We start from the raw sequence: 14061 nt of genomic DNA on the forward strand, positions 1-14061 counted from the left end.
AATTTGCCTGAGCCTCAGTTTCTTCATTTGTAACACAGAGACAATAATATTTGCATTGCCTGCCTTGCTGTTCTTTGTTTTTCATTCTCAAAGAGAACTAGTGACATTCTGGGTGATGTCTTGATGTGTGCGTGTGAATTAGATTTAAGCAAGGCAGAGTTGCACAAAGTCATCAGCCTCAGTTTCTCTTCCAGTCATTGAAGTCCAGTGGCAGGACAAAAGTCAAGACTGGCAATGGTCTGGTGGATGGTCTTGGTGTCTTTGATGTCTGACAATGCTCTAAGCACTTCACAGCAGCTTCTTCAGCCGCCTTCATAGTCATTGAAGCAAATCGTTGTCATTTGCCCATTCCACTGGCTGAAGTCCTCACGTGCTTCGGGGAGATACCTCCGAACTCACTGATGAGTTTGAGGCCTGTCAGTTACCCTGGCTTGACGTGTCTGCCAAGATGGTTTACCAGAGTGTGGCTGCTGCATATACTACAGCTTCTTAGAATCACAGGTGAGAGTTGGGTGAAAGGTAGACACCAAAGGTAAATGAGCAGCCCTGAAAAGGGCTCAGCAAACTCTCATATCAGAGGTACTCATCCCCTGGGAACACCCCATATCCCCTCAGTGACTTGCCTCATAGGATAGTTGTGAATGAAGTGGATGTAGGGATGAACTCTCTCCAGTTAAATATTGCTGATGCCCACAAATCAACTGGGGGTACTCTTGGCACATTTGTGCATTTTCTCAATTCTGGAGAACTTTCTGGTGACTAAGAGAAGCTTAAGAATTTCCCTTTCTAATGCTTCCACAATGCATTGTACTAAATGGTTTCAGCAACGTCTGTATGATGTGGTTCTTGTTGGGGATCTAACCCTACAGTAACAGAGCTGTTTGATATGGAGATTTTATTCATCCCCAAATAAATGGTTCTACAAATTTAACAAACATTTTATGAAATTCTTATAGGATACTCTATGGCATATACCAAGCCCTGTGCCAATCCAAAGAAAATTAGAAAAAAAAACCCAAACAACTAAAATAACATAGATAAAGACAAAATAAATGAAAGGGAGAAAACATACCTTCCTGTCTCAGAGAGAAAATTTGGTCTCAAATCACTTCCTAGAGAACTTGGGGTTGTCCCAATAAGGGGTTAGGGATCTCAAATTAACTGGATATCACCCCTCTCCTTCAGGTGGAAAACCAAACTGTCCTGTGTAAAAATTTCTCTGGCACAAAGCTTCTTAACCTTTTTCTTTCTTTTCTTTTTGGCATCATGAACCTCTATGGCAGTCTGGTGAATTCTATAGATCTCTGTTCACAATAATGTTTTTTACATGAATAGAACAAAATACATAGGATTATGAAAGAAACCAATTACATTGAAATAAAAAAAGTCTTTTTCCCTATTCAAGTTCATGGTCCCTCTGAAAGATGTACCCCTTCCTCTTGAGGGGTGTGTGTCTTTGGAACCTGGGTTAAAAACCCCTGTTCTAGTGGGTCCCTCCAGCACACAGATATCCCATGTATTTTCCTACTATTGTAGATTCCTACAAAGCCTTTTGTATTCCAAATGAAGGTCCACAGTAAACCCATTTAGGACAAACAAATTAACTTAAAAAAAAACAAATTGAACAAACTCAAAAAAATCCTAGAGGTTTCTGGGGCTCTCAAAAAGAGAAGTATCTAGAATTTTGACCATTAAACAATCCAAATCTTGTGGACTTGAAATTCTTTAGTATCTCAGAAAACTTTTCTGGTTAATGCCACAACAGGGCAAGCTGTCTAGATTAATATTAATAGGGATTCTCCCCCATCCCCCAGATGCTCTCATCCCCAAGTGAGTATTTCTAAAGTTTTGAGGCACTCCCTTTAGTGAAGAACCCTCTGAGTGGTGCTAGATCTATTGTTAGGCACTACTGTCCTGGTAATCCACATTGCTCATAGCTACTTTTACACCTGTAATGGACATTGTAATACAACTAGATATACCTACCTAAGCATTGAACCATGCAAAAGTTTCCTCAAACCAACTGGTCTGACTTGTAAGGGTAACACACTGGAAAACTGCTTAATTACAAACCAAAATCAAAAGAAGAAAAACTTCTGTAGTGGATCCCTATGATACCAGAAGATCCAAGATAAAGATTTTGGATGAGTCCAACAGTGTAGTGCCCATTTGGACTATTTGCAACCCTCCTCACCTATCCCACGTTCAAGACATTCTATATTACTAAAATATTAGGGCTCGAGCCCTCACCGATATATTTACATTTCAATACTCAGCCAGAGGATGAAATTACTAGAAAGCAAAGGCTTTTACTAGAATAACATAGTAAAAAATTTGATAGTAGAACATTTCCCTCCATAAATTTAGAGCACACTGTCCTGTAAACACAGGATGAAATGGGGAGAATGAACAGAGATTGTACAGAAGGAGACTTCCACTCCTCTCTCTAGATTAAGTCATCTGGAACACTGGGTGCTTTCAATCTGTGCCTGAATGTTTTGCAGAGCAGAGCACATTTAGATTGAGACCAGATGGTGGAAATAATTCTCTTTATATATACTAAGTGACATGTAAAATGGCAGATGCTATGGTGCCCTCACAGGAGGATAAGGGCAAATGGACAACTCATACCTCTGAAGCTGTAGTGCTCCTGATAGCTTCTTCTGATGTATGCTCGTGATGTTCTCATGCTGTTCCTGGATGGAGGAGATGTGTTGGCTGGGTGAGTTGCTAAGCCAGGTTCATTGAGCCTCCTCTTGCTGGGCATGTTGCTTTTTCAGTTGGCCTTCGTTCCTGGAAGCTTAGCTTCTGGCTAAGCTTAAATTCTTGATTTGGGAACTGCCAGGCTCTTTTGGAAAGAACCAGAGCCCTTACTTTAGGACCAAATTTGAGTCTCCCCACAAGAGTCTCAGCACAGAGGCCTCTTGTTTCCAGAGGAGCTGGATTCCTGATCTAAGTCCCAAATTATTCATCCTCAAAATTTATTTTCAGGCTAAGATCCTGGTTTTTAAACTCTCTTCAAGGCTGGGGTGGGGTGGGGTGGGGAGAGGAAGCAATTCTCTTAGTCTTTTCCTTACCATTTCAAAGGGGCACAGTCTTACATCTCTCACTATCTCTTACCTGTTTCTTATATATTACCAAAGGAGTCATTCGAGGGATTTTTGTTCCGTACTTTTACAATCAACAAATAAGCCACTAAAAGTTTGATACCCTTTAATTTCATTAAGTGGACAGGGATTAGGGTTAAGGTTCAGGTGGTCCAACCCCAACTACACAAAATGATTTGTAAATATAAAATACAATATAAAGGAGTTATTATGGTATCATATATGATTTGTAAATATAAATTACAATATAAAGTTATTATTATGAGTATCATTATATAGCTTTGTGGTCTTCCTTCAGAGAGCTGGTTTAGAAATCACAGAATTCTAGAGTTGGAAAGGATCTCAGAGACCACCCCCCCCCCCAGCTTCTTAACCTCTTTGTACCATGGAGCCCTTTGACTACCTGGTGATGCCTATGGACCCTCTCTCACAGTAATATTTATTCCATATAATATATTCTACATAAAATGCATAGGATTACAAAGGAAACCAATTATATTGAAATATAGTTATCAAAATATTAAAAAAAAATAAGTTCACAGACCCACAGAACCCCTGCTCTAGTTCAGGAAAAGCATTCCCTCCACAACATGCCTTAATATATTCTTCACTTGATAAACCGCTGATGGAGGGAGGGTTAAATTAAATTCATTTTAGTTTCAGATTAGACTCTTCTCCTCTTTTTACCCCCCCTTTTTCATTTTTTCCTCTTCTCCTCTATTTTCTGTATTGCTCTCTCCCTCTCTCTTAATGTCTTTCTCTCCTTCCCTCCTCTCCTTTCCATCCCTGCCACACACTTCCACTTCCTTCTTGCATTCCTCAGCCCATATTAAGTTCTCTGGAACACGGGGTGCCTCCAATCTGTGCCTGAATGTTTTATATGTGAAGCAGAGCAGAGAGCCTTTAGATTGAGACCAGCTGGTGGGAATGTTTCACTTTGTATGTGCTAAGTGACATACATAATGGCAGATGCTATGGTCTCCTCATATGGGGGAGCTAAAATAGGGTTCCAGAGAGGACTGCCTCTCATACAGTTTCTTTCATCAATGCTCTTGTAGCTTGGCTCCAAATGCATAATTCAAACCTGATCTTGAATTCTTTATATTATTCATTAACCTAAGTAGCTATCACCAGAGAAGTGAGAATCCACAAACTTTGGCAAAATTCAGCTGGATCAACTGCCCACATAGGATGGATACTTCTGTAGAACCTGAGAATACTAGAGTTGATTCTGAAAAGAATATTTTTTTTTCTTTGTATGGTTTGACTGTAGTATACATGGCTCACATACACAAACACAAAACCAAAGCCCCAGTAATGGGTTTGTAAATGTGGTCTGGGAACCAAGATATGAGATTGGGAATCCATTTTAGTTGGTGACTCCCTGTGTATTACTAATGTTGCTGTGATTTTTTTTTTTGAGTAGAGACATTGTGTGTTAAAGTTTTGTTTTTACTCTCATGTCAAAGATGTTTAAAAATTTTTCATCTTCTAATTGTTTCAGAAATGTCAGTCTTATTTCCCTAATTTGGCTGTAAATTCTTTACAATCTGGGACAGTATCTGAGACTTCTTTTATTTTTAAATAGATAAATAGAGAGATAAAACACTGATTAAGCTACGTGTCAGGCACCACATTAAGTGCTAGAGATACAAGCAAGCAAGACAGTCCTTTCCCTAAGGAGCTTACCTTCTAATGGGGGAAGACAACATAGAAAAAGGTGCTGGGAGTGGGTGCTGTGCCAGTCCTTTGCCATTGACGGCATAGTCTTGAGCTTGTGGCTGCAAAGTGAGATAGACATGGCTCAAATAATTGACTTAAGTATATTGTTGCTGTTTGTCCTTCATTTTCAAAGAAGACCAATGACACCATGGGGGGATGTCTTGACTCACGTGTGAATTGGATTTATGTAAAGCAGAATTGCACAAAGTTGTCAGCTTCACTCTCTTCCTGAGGCATCAAAGTTCAGTGGCAAGACAAAAGTCAAGATGACTGGTGATGGATCTGTAGAAGGAACTGAGCATGTTGATCCTGGAGAGGAGAAAACTGAGGGGTCAGTCGATTGCTGACTTCAGGTATTTGAAGATCTGGCAAATGAAAGAGGGATTAACCTGGGTCTGCTTGGGTCTAGAGGGCACATCTAGAAGTACTAAATAGAGCAAGGGTGGGGAACTTGTGGTCTCAGGGCCACATGTGGCCCTGTAGGTCCTCAAGTGGAGCCCTTTGACTGAATCCAAACTTCATAGAACAAACCCCCTTATATAAAAGAATTTGTTCTGTAAAACTTGGACTTAGTCAAAAGGCTGCACTCAAGGATCTAGAAGGCATGGCCTTGAGGCCACAGGTTCCCCCACCCATGGAATAGAGGTTGCGGGAGGCAGACAACCTTGATACAAGGGCAGACTTCCTAACAATTTGAGCGTTCCAAAGCAGAATAGAGGTACCTCTCAGGAGGGAGTGGATTTTTTCAACTAGAGTTCTTCAACTGGATGTTGGATAACAACTGACCACAGATATTGTAGAGGGAATTCATTTAGTGACTGCTTGGAGTAGAGGACTTCTGAAATTCTTTTCCAGGCTGTGATTCCATTCCATTCAATATGCAGTTATTAAGCGCCTACTATCTGTATCACAAAGACCAAAAAGAAACAGTCTCTGCCCTTAAGTAGTTAACACTCTACTGGGCCAAAACAACATGTATACATATAAATAAATAAAAATCAAGTAAACAAGCATTTATTAAGCACTTACTATATGCCAGGCACTGTACTAATAATCACTGGAGATACAAAGAAAGACAAAAAAAATCAACAATCCCTACTCTCAAGGAGCTCACAGTCTATAATAAACATAGAGTAATTTTGGGGGGGTGATAAGTAAGGGAATAAGGAAAGGCTTCTTGGAGAAAGGGATGCGTGAGCTGAGCTTTGAGAGAGTTAGGGATTCAAAAAGTCAGAGGTTAGGAGGAAGCCATCCCAGGCATGGGGTAACAGCCTGTGCAAAGATACCTGTTAATTTAAATTCTCTGTAACTGTAGGGTTGTCATCAATACTTTTTGGAGGCTATCAGCAAAGGGTTCTCAAGGGTATTGTCATGAAAAAAGCCAGGAGATAGCAGAGGCTAGAGATGACTTTGGATTTTTATATGACATTCATATCCAAATTTGTTACTCCCCTATCTCCTGACTTGGGAGTAACAAAGATGAAAAACAAAAGTTTAGCAAAAACAACCCACTTATAGATAATATCTGACAATATAAGTAATATTCCATACTCGTAGTTTCCCACCCCTCTAATGAAAGGAGGTAGGGCATTTTCTCATTGCTTTTAGGGCCAAACTGGTCATTAAAAACATTTTTACAACATTTTTTATTATTGTATTTCTGTTTATATTGTTTTAGTACCCGCATATTTGTTTTTCTGGTTCTGTTTCTTTTACTCTGCCTAAGTTCTAAGTCTTCCTGTGTTTCTCTGAATTCTTCATATTCATCATTTCTTATAGTGCACCACATCCATGTATCATATCTTGTTTACTCATTCCCCAATCAATGGGCACTCACATTCTGAAACTGGCTTATTTTTAAAAGCTATCGTCATCATATAGATGGCCTAAAAACTTCGTTGGCTACCTGCTAAATGTGCATAGGTCTTGATTCTATTTTTTACTGCCTTATACTTTTTTTACCACATTCATCTCCCTTATACTGTGTATGGGTATGCTTGTATATTTCAATTTAATTTTATTTTTAGCCTCAAACTCTTCCTGCCTACCTCCCCCTCCTAACCCAATGAGAAAGCAAGAAAAATAATACCTATTCCAATTGAGTGAAACAAATTCCCATATTAGATATCTTCTTCCCCTACTCTGCCTCCCACACAAAACAAAAGCTTCAATCTTCATTCTGAGTCCTTCAGCTATCTGAAGGCAGATCATAGGTTTCCTTCTGAGTCCTTTAGAAATGTGATTAGTCACCATGTTGATCAAAGTTCCTAGTTCTTTCAGAGTTGTTTGTTTTAAGAGCATTGTGATTATTGTATAAACTATTCTCCTGCTTACTTCATTTTGTATCAGTTCACACAAGTCTCAGGTTGCTCTGAAACCATCCTCTTCATCATTTTTTAGAGCACTACAGGATTCCATCACATTCGTGTAGCATAACTTATATAGCCAATCCCCAATTGAGGGGCAACCTCTTATTTTTCAATTCTTCACCACCAAGAAAAGAGTTGCTAGAAATATTTTTGAACATTTGGGTCCTTTTTCTCCTTCTTTGATCTCTTTGGGACCTTTTGTATGTACATAGGTATCCCTCCCACATTGTGGAGGTTAGGGATAAGGTGCCCCCATGATCTGGAAAATTCATGTAAAATTTTTTGGCCCTTGCTTCATACCTGAGAAGTCTGAATTTTTCTTTTATGGGGTGTTTATAGTACCTTATTGTAAAATTTGCTTTAATATTTGGATATAGACTTTGTGTCATCTGCTGGCCTTTGTGTGTTATCTATGACTTCTACAAATCTCCTCCAAAATTCCCATTTAATTTCTTATGCCAACCTGTGATATATCAAAATGGTGGTGAGGAAAGTTGCGATGTGAAAGGGATAACTGTCTTTTTCATGTTGTCTCCTCCATTAGAATGTGAGTACCTTGCAGTCAGGGACTATGTCTTTGCTTTTGTTTGCATCCCCAGAACTTAGCACAGAACTTGGTACATATTAAGTGCATAATAAATGCTTGTTGACTATTTCCATGGTCCTACCTGTGTGGCTGAGATTGAGGAAGCAGAATGACAGAAAAGTGACTAACTGTTGGGAAAAAGATCATCTGTATTGGGTAATATCTTGTAGGAAGATGATGGGAGCAAGAAGTTGTTCCAGGCAGCACTTGAGTTATTTGAATATGGAGCACCAGGTAACAAGCAAGCGGAACTAAAGGATGAGGTGTTCCCCAAATACATAAGTGCAGGTCCGCAGTTCAGGGGCATTTATATCTGAAGTATAAAATGGGAAACCCAGGTCTAAGGGTGGTCAAAAGTTCAAGAAACTAGGTGTTTCAAACAGGGTTGAGATTGTGCTGGGAGGCATGCTTCCAGTTTGACTGACTCCATATGGTGATTGCATCAGGGCCATTTGGGGCTACCTTGCTCATCCTTCTGAATGAGCTTTAGCTTTTGAATGGCTCCTGCTTACTGCTAACTTTTTATTTAGGGAAGACAGCTGTGTTTATGGACAGCAGACACTCTCCATATTACTGAGCCTAAGAAACATATGCTTTACTTCAGCAAAGGCAGTGAGAATCCTTGTGTTTCATTAAGAAAGACATACCTTCCTGGAATAAAGAGGTGATAGTCTCATTGTACGCTGCTCTGGTCAGACCATGTCTGGGGTATTGTTCAGTTCTGGTTATCTCATATTAAGAAGGACATTGGTAACGGAGACCAGAGATATGTGATGTAGGTATTTTCTTAGTCAACAGATTCCCTTTTCAATAATAGTAGCTAACATAGCACCTACTATGTGCCAGATGTGATGCAAAGCACTTTACAATTTGATCTTAATAACAGCCCAGTGAGGTAGGTGTTATTATTATGTGCAAAAGCTTTTCAAATTCTTGTAATCCAAATTACCTGTTTTTATCTCTTGCTCTCTCCCTTATTTGTTAAACAATTCTTTGTATAACTATAGTTGTGAAAAGAACCTCTTCTCCTCTTCCTCCTCCTTCTCCCCCATGTGTATTTAAAAAAATTATTGCCTTACCTATACTCTGAGGTTATCACCTGTCTCTCTGGGGTGGGTACCATTGCTTCCTCAAGAGTCCTTTGGAATTGTGGTAGGTCATTATGTTGATCAGAGTTCCTAAGTCTTTCAAAGTTGTGTTTGTCTTTATAATATTGTTCTTATCATAAAAACTTTTCTGATTCTGCTCACTTCACTTTCCATCAGTAAGTCTTCCCAAGTTTCCCCCAAACCATCCCCTCCATCATTTCTTACAGTACTATAGAATTCCATCATCTTCATGTATCATAACTTGTTCAGCCACTCCACAAGTGATGGGCTGTAACAGCAAACCCCCTAGCATGCCTAGGGTAGCCTTCTAGCACAGGTTCTTAGATCTGCTTTCTTAGGAAAGACTGCTCAAAGAGGGGTTAACAATCCTACTTTTAATTACATTCACTAGTTCAAGGGGAGAGTCAGCACCCTGAATGTTATAGAAAATACAAGCAAAGAAAATACAAGCAGGGAAAGTAGCAAAAAGACCAACAGACAGGGCTCTTAACTGCCTGAACCAAAGCAATATTGCTATACACTTTAAGTACACCACTGGATCAAGAGAGCCTTTACATCTGAGCAGTCAGGGAGCTCTGAACATAAGACTACTCAGAATCTTGACCAGAGAATGACAAGATCCCTCTCTTAATCGAACCCCCAAAGCACAATCCCAACTCAGAGGATATATATACACTTCTCCGAGCCAGAAGACATTACAATGCTAGTGACTCAGTGCTGAATCAACTTAGTACCAAAAAGTGTGAAAGCCTTCCTTCGAGCAAGCCTCCCCTAAGCAAGCTTTCCCTAATGGGCTCTACATGAGGCCTATTAATGGACTTGGAAAATCTTCATATTCCATTAACATTACATGGGCCCTGCCTTGATTTGCAATTCTTTGCCGCTGCAAACAGAGTTTCTGTAAACACTTTTGTACCTGTGGGGTATTTTTGCTCATTCTTTGATCTTTGGGGAGTATAGACCTAGCAGTGGTATTGCTGGGTCAGAGGGTATGCCTACTTTAACAGTTTTGGGGGCATAGTCCAAATTTCTTTCCAGAATGGCTGGACCAGTTCATGGTTCCATCAATATTACCACTTTGATTTCAGGAGTTGATAGCATTTTGTTTAAAGGAGTGATTTGAATTGGTTTAAAAATGTAGAAAAGAAATCCAGTGAGGCTTGAAGGAAGCCTTCAGACATTATCATCTCCAAGGGGACGGTTTCATGCTATGGTTTTAACTTTCCTCAAAGCCACTGCCAGCAAGGACCAGCAGGTAGAGGAATGGGAATCCTTGAAAAGGGTACCCTTCATCCTCTAAAATGCAAACCTAACCTTGAGAGCTGCTGACCCAAAGGTTATGCAGATAGGCTGAGGGGACCATTGTGGGCTTAGTTCGCTTATTCCATTTCACTGCTTTGCTTCTTGGTGTACCCTCCCTCTTTGCTTCCCCTAAATCAAAATTTAGCAGCAGCCTTCTATCCTGTCTCCTGGCCTAAAGAGAAATGCTGAGTTGCTTGGCTTGGAGGCCTAATAAGTTAAAAAGCACAACTTCCTTGACCAGGATGTATAAAAGAACAAGCATCTTCATTATTTACATTACTGTACTGACACTTTCCAGGCCCGTTCTGCCTGGGAAATAAGGAAATAAAAGCCTTTAATTAAACAACTTTTCCACTCCTTTCTCCTTGGGTTGTCTGACAGAAAACAGCAACAATGGGTCATTACAGTGCTGTCATGTGGGCAGACCAGTGAGGGTGGGGGAGCTGGGCCTCTCCTCTGCTTGATTTATAGAGCAGAATTCATGGCTCCTTTGGGGTGTATGTTTCTGGTCCGGAAGGCTTGCTACATGTGGAAGGCACAGAAGGGGTTCTGAGATGACAGGGAGGGGAAAGGAAAGAGAAAATCTTTCACACTTGGTCTTTTTTTTAACACATAAATAGTCTTGACTAAGGTGTTCACTTCAGGGGTATCCCTCTGTACTGGAGAACAAGAGTCAAGTTAGAAACACAGCCACCTTTGGGATCTGCCTTGGTGCTATATCCCTGATATCACTAGCCTGGGTACTTCCTCCACTGACATTGGCTAAGATCCTTCAGACCATTTTGGACCCTTCTGGACCATTTTGCCCACATTAGAGGGGTGGGGAATTATGAGTATGGAATATTACTTATCTTGTCAGATATTATCTATAAGTGGCTTGTTTTTGCTAAACTTTTGTTTTTCATCTTTGTTACTCCCAAGTCAGGGGATGGGGGAGTAATTCATTTGGATATGAATGTGATATAAAAATCCAAAGACATCTCTAGCCTCTGCTATCTCCTGACTTTTTTCATGACAATTCCTTTAAATTTCTAGCTAACATACATACAGTGCTTTAAGGCTCTCAAAGCACGTCCCATATATTATCGTGAAAGATCCTCACAAAGACCCTATGAGGTAGGTGCTATTATGCTCCCCCTTTTATATATGAGGAAGCTGAAGTTTACAAAGGTTGCCACTTGCCCATGGTCACACATCTAGTTAATGTTCAAGGCTTCATTTGAATTTGAATCTTCCTGATTCAAAGTCCAACACTCTATCTATAGCATCTTCCTAGATCAAAGATTTAGGGAACTTTGAAGTCATCTAGTCTAAACATTTTACAGATAGAACTTGGACTAGACAGGATAACTGACCTTCCCCATCAGTCACCATGGAAAGAGCTCTAGGTTTGTAGTCAGAGGACCAGCTTTGCTACCTACTACCTCTGTCATTGGGACAGCTAGATGGTACAATAGATAGAGTGCTGGGCCTGGAGTCAGGAAGACCTGAGTTAAAATTTGACGTTAAACACTTACTGGTTGTGTGATCCTGGGCAAGTCACTTAACACAGTTTGCCTTAGTTTCCTCATATGTAAAATGAGCTGCAGAAGGAAATGGCAAATCACTTCAGTATCTTTACCAAGAAAACCCCAAATGGGACCACGAAGAGTCAGACAGGACTAGAACAACTGAACAACAACAAATAACTTCTGTCATGTTGGGCAAGTCATGTTGGGATTCAATTTCTTCAACTGTAAAATGGCCCCTAAGTTCCCTTCCAGTTTGAGGTCTCTGATCCTATGACATTCAGCTAGGACATGGAAGCGGTGAGATTCAAACTCGGGTCCTCTGGCTCCAAATACAATACTATTTATGTACTGGAAAACCATCTTTGTTTCTGTTTAGCTATTTCAGAAGTACTGGTATACTGTTTAGGTTGTCCATCTGCCATGTTTTGCGAATTTACTGATGGTCAAAGAATCATCATGGGATCCCTACTTTGTCTCTAAATCGCAGAAGAGCGTAACAAGTGAGTGTAACAAGAAACAATGACTCTAGGGAGAAATGGAAAGCTAAGGCATTCAGGCAAAGTCTATTTCTTAATTCATACCAAGGCTTACTCTTTTTGGAGCAAGTGAATCAGTTCACATTGGCCTTCTGCTATAAACTGCCAAAGACACGATGACAAAAGAGGCAGCAAAATGAAGATGAAGTGCTCCATAAATAATTGTTGAATGAACGAATGAAAGACTGCAACCATAATCTAGTGAGAGACAAGTATTTTCCTATATTTCACATTGAAGGTTGAGCTTGGGCTATGTTATTACTACATTAATTAACATCCTGTTTGCATTTTTGTTGTTAATATTAATCATTTGTTACTTTGCTTGAATGTCTTTTGCCTTCATTTGTCTAACAATTCAATTTATCTAAACAAATATTATTAAAGATCTTTTGTGTCCAGAGCACGGTGCTAAGCTCAGAGTGAGATGTCCCTCAGTAGCTTTCAGTCTAATGGAGGGACAGAGGATTTATATGAATAACTGACCTGCAAAATTGAATGTGTTGGGGGCAAAGGAGAGAATGTGGTCTGGGAATAGAATGCGTTGGAGGAGAAGGTAGAATAGCAGAGGCTTTATGGAAGAGATACCACTTAAACTGGGCCTGAAAGAAAGAGGATTTCAATAGGAAGGAGTTTGTGCCTAGCATGAGGGTTAGCCCACATGAATGCCTCTTGGTGGATGAGTGCAGTCTGAAGTGGGGAATAGCCAGTAATACAGTTTGGCTGGAATATAGAATGTATGAAGGGGATTAATGTGATAAGGCTGGAGACTGGAGCCATACAGTGAAGAGCTTGACATATTTTCATATACTACATATTGTCATAAAGACATGACATCTTGGCTTAATGGTTATCTTTCACAATAAATGGATTTGTAAACTTTTTCTCCTTGTATGATATTATCTTGTCTTTAGCCTTTGGAATATGATATCTTGCCTTTCCATGAACATGGAACATTTATCAAAGTGCTCGCACATCTATTATCTCATTTTATGTCATTCTCTCTCACCTACTCCTCTCCTCCCTCACTTCCTTATGCATTCTCTTGCTCTCTTTTTAGTTCAATTAAACAGGCATTTATTAGATGTAAATGTGCCACTACTACTATGTGCCAGGCATTGTGCTAGATAGGTGGGATACAGAGACAACGATGAAACAGTCCTTTTTCTTAAGGAGGTCACCCCCTATTTGGGGTGGGTGGGTAGAACATGTACATAGATGATATATACACACATAATATGTATATGCATTATATTTGTCAATACATAAATATCTACATAGAAAATAACTGCAAAATAATTTAGGAAGTGCTATTAGGGAGCACTAACAATTGGAGACATGAAAATGGGTCTTAGGTGGCAGGTGGCATTTGAGTTGAGGCTTAAAGGGAGATAGAGATTTATTCCAAGAGGAATAGGTGAGGAGGAAGGGCATTCCAAGCTTGAGAACAGCCTCTGCAAAGATATGGAGGCAGGAGATGGAATGATGCGTGTGAGCAATAACATTAAGTAGTTTGGGTGGCTGGAATGAAGAGGGTGCAGGAAATAGTAGTGTGAAACTGATCTAGGAAGATGGGTTAGAGCCAGACTGTGAAGACTTCAGCTGATGGACAGAGGAGCCTGTGTTTTATCCTTGTACCACTGGAATTTCTTAGTAAGAGGAGGTATGTGATCAAATTTGTGACCACTTTGGCATCTGTGAGAATAATGGGCATATGGACATTTTCCATTCAGCTCCCTTATACAGAACATGCATTTAAATGTGTAAGGAATATGAAATCTCAAGGTTTAGAATTGGTCCTTTATTGTATGGAACTATGGAG

This window comes from Trichosurus vulpecula, chromosome 1 (genome assembly GCF_011100635.1).
Source record: "Trichosurus vulpecula isolate mTriVul1 chromosome 1, mTriVul1.pri, whole genome shotgun sequence".
In the NCBI taxonomy this organism is placed as follows: domain Eukaryota; kingdom Metazoa; phylum Chordata; class Mammalia; order Diprotodontia; family Phalangeridae; genus Trichosurus; species Trichosurus vulpecula.